Consider the following 4024-nt stretch of genomic DNA (forward strand, 5'->3'; position numbering starts at 1 on the left):
TTCAAACATCACTGAGGAAACTGAGGCAGGGAGAGGGAGGCAGCTCGCCTGGCGAGCCGTGGAGCCAGGAGCTGAAGCCAAGCCTGGCCCTAGGCCATGGCAGCACCCCCACCCTCGGTGCGTCAGGCACCCCTCCCGACCCCGCTCCCGGGTGCCAGGTACACCCCCCCGGCCCGGCCCCTTGTGGGGGGTGGAGGTAGAGGGGCTGCGTCACTACCTACGCCCGCGAGCTGGCTGCTGCCTTTCCCCTATTAGTGCAGGGCTGGCAGGCCTAACAAAACCGCAGGCCCAGATAAGAGCACAATTGAACTTGTTTTGCTCGCAGGCTGGCAGGGGGGCTGGGCCGTGGGGCGGTGGGAAGTGAGGGGAGGCCGCTGGCAGCGTCCTGGTCCTGCTATCAGCAGCCCTGCCCCATTAGCCCCTTTGAAATTTACCCACCTTATCAGGGCTGCGTGCTTTCCGAGTGGGGGGCAGGCGGGCCTTCGTGTCCAGCCCAGGAGGCTGCCTTCCTCCCACTCGCCCGCCCCAGGAGATGATGAGGGGGGCCACAAGCTGGGAAGGGGCCCCTCTCACACACGGGCTCAGGCCACCCGGTCACTGCCCGGTGGGAGCCTCCCAGGCGGAGGGACACCCTGCCCAGACACCCCCTCCCACCCTGCCCTGACAATGCACCTCATGCCCAGACTGCAGCACCCACTCTCCAGCCCCACTTCCTCAGCCGCCCAGGCCTGTTACATGGCTGACCCCCCAGTCACACCCTCAGCAAACGTTTATTCGCTGAGCACCTGCTGCACACCAGGCGCTGGGGCATAGCAGTGAAGGGACAGACCAATCTTGCTCCCCCAGACTCACTCCCCCATGGTGAGAGACAACAAATAAATACAAATAAGTAAGCTAAGAGGGTGTCCGAAGGTGATGACTGTACAATGGGGGCAAAAATGAAGCAGGGGTGTAGGATAGGAAGTATCGGGCAACTTTAAGTGTGTGTGTGTGTGTGTCTGTGTGTGAGGGTGGTGGTGAGGGGTCAGGGAAACCCTGCCTGGGAAGGTGATATTTGAATCAAGACCTGAAGGATTCTAACTCTCTTCCTCCATGGGGTTAGAATCACAGACACAGAAGGGCTGAGCCAGGAGGATAGAGATCAATCAGTCCTCCAAGATCCCTTTATACTGAGGATCAGAGAGGGCAATGAAGTGCCCAAGGTCACACAGCACAATGCAGCAGAGCCAAGCAGGAGTTAGAGATAGCCAGGATCTCTCTCTGCATGCTTGCTGCCTCCAGCCTGGGGCACTGCTGGGGCCCTGGGCATGACAGTCTGGCCATTGTTGGACAGTCTGAGGGCTGGGCTGAGCCTGGGAGTGCAGCACTCACAGTCATTTGACTCTTCCTTTTGTAGACAAGGGGCCCACCAGGTCGTGTTTGAGGCTGAGGGTCGGGGCTCAGGCCCTGGCTGGAGGACTGCAGGGTGCATGAGGATGACACTGTGGGCTGGGGGGAGTCTTCCCTCAGTGCCCCCTGCCCAGTGTCATGGTCCTCTGGCTCCCTTACCACCCTCTGTGTTCTCCATCTGCCTCTGGATGTCCAGGTCCACCAACGGCCTGACTTTGACAGCATGTTCTTCCAGTAGGACCCCCTTTCTACCCCTCAACCCCCTCCCTCCTGACACACACCTGCTCTCCCAAAAGATGAGTGGCCTGGAGGGAAGAAGGGGCAGCCACGGGTATGGTGGCCTGTGCAGTCGTGGGGCCAGGATGGGCAGACCCCAGGGCCTGGCTCAGGCCAGATGGGCTCTAAGGAGGCAGATGAGAAAACAGAGCTGAGGGGGCTCAAGCTAGTGGGCTGCTGGGTAGGCCATACCCTCAGGACCCTGGGGTGGTGGTGGAAGGCATCCAGAGGCCCCTAGGGCACTGTTTCTATTGAGCTGGAGAAGCCCGAAGCATCTGGGCTGCTGGGGAAGAGCACTGAGTCTGGAAACGGAGTTCAAATCCCAGCTCTGCTGTAGTCCCACACTGTGACCTTAGGCAAGTCACTTGCCCTCCCAGCCTCAGTTTCTCTTCTCAGTGAAAGAGGAACAAGGATTCTTTCTTCAAAGGGATGCTGTAAGGAGCAAATGAGAGAAAGTGCAAGGGCCTGGCATACAGCCAGGACCTGTTGACACTGGAAGGTTCACCCTGTGGGGACCTCTGTCTGTCATCTAGATTGTGGCCAGAGTTAGGGAGCACTCAGCATGTGTCAAGCACTTTAGAGGCTTTTTTTAGGACCAATGTTAATTGGATTAACCATAATCCTGGGTCTATGACCCACACTCACCAAGGGTCCATGCATGGCCCTTTCAAAAAAAAATTTTTTTAAAGGGATATCACTTTTTAATTTTTTATTTATTTTTTATTTTTGGCTGTGTTGGGGTCTTCATTGCTGCATGTGGGCTTTCTGTAGTTGTGGCGAGTGGGGGCTACTCTTCGTCGCGGTGCACAGGCTTCTCATTGCAGTGGCTTCTCTTGTTGCGGGGCATGGGCTCTAGGCGCATGGGCTTCAGTAGTTGCAGCACGTGGGCTCAGTAGTTGCGGCACACGGGCCCTAGAGTATGCAGGCTTCAGTAGTTGTGGCGCTTGCTCTCAGTAGTTGTGGCTCACGGGCTTTAGAGCACAGGCTCAGTAGCTGTGGCACACGGGCTTAGTTGATCCATGGCATATGGGATTGTCCCGGACAAGGGATAGAACCCGTGTCCCCTGCGGATTCTTAACCACTGTGCCACCAGTGAAGGCCTCAATTTTTAATCATACAGTGAACACAGGGAACCCACTGCCAACCCAGAATCAAGGTTATTACCAGCAATGCTACATGAATTAATTCACTTATTTCTCACATTTAAAAAAAGATTTATTATTTATTTATTTTTGGCTGTGTTGGGTCTTAGTTGCAGCACGCAGGATCTTTGTTGAGGCATGCGGGATCTTTCATTGCAGCGCGCGGGCTTCTCTCTAGTTGTGGCATGCGGGTTTTCTCTTCTCCAGTTGTGGCGCGCAGGCTCCAGGGCGTGTGGGCTCTGTAGTTGTGGTGTGCGGGCTCTCTAGTTGAGGTGTGCGAGCTCAGTAGTTGTGGCATGTGGGCTTAGTTGCCCCGCAGCACATGGGATCTTAGTTCCCCAACCAGGGATCAAACCTGTGTCCCCTGAATTGCAAGGCAGATTATTTACCACTGGACCACCAGGGAAGTCCCTTATTTCTCATATTAATCCTCCTATACTTTGCCCCCAACTTGTCCCCATTTTACAGATGAGGAAATTGAGGCACAATTGAGGGTTCAGGGCATCCTCTCCACTGAATGATGCTGGAGATTCAAGTTGACTTGAAGTCAACTTGAACAGAAGTCCAACAGAAGTCCAGTTGACTCCTGTTCTGCTCCAGAGCCCTAGATGATGAGGTCCCACACAAGCCCCACCCCACCCCTGCCATGTTCTGTAGCTCAGCTCAGGGGGTTACAGTCATGGGCTTAGCCCCCACCTCCCTGCAGGGCCCCAGCTCGGATGCCTGGGGAAGATGTGGGGAGTTCCCTGGCTGGCCCCATGCTCCCTGCTGGCCTCCTCTCCCCGCCACCCCCCACCAAGTACTTCCTCCAGCCCAGCTTGGTGACATAAGAGCCTGGTGCTCCTAGCCAGTCTCCTATCCTCCTTCTAGGTGCCCCCAAGAATAAATGAAAGAAATGAATACGTGAATGAAATGAATGAAGATGCTAAAAGGGGAAAAGGGATATGAAAAGAAAAAAAATGCAGAGCACTTCTGAGGGCTGGCGAGGAGGGGTGGGAGGAGGGTGGGGTGGGACTTAGTGTTGAAAGATGTCCCTTTGCCAGCTGCTGCAGTCAGGGAGCCCCTGTGCCCTTTGGTTGTGTGGATCCGACCCTCAGATCCTACTTCCTGTGCCCTGACCCTGAGTCCTGCCCCTCCCCCATGGTGACTTTCCAGATACAATGGCAGCCACAGGTTCCCAGAACCATCCTAAGCTGACCATCCTAAGCTGAACCATC

Source organism: Kogia breviceps, chromosome 10, assembly GCF_026419965.1.
Source record: "Kogia breviceps isolate mKogBre1 chromosome 10, mKogBre1 haplotype 1, whole genome shotgun sequence".
Classification (NCBI taxonomy): Eukaryota; Metazoa; Chordata; class Mammalia; order Artiodactyla; family Physeteridae; genus Kogia; species Kogia breviceps.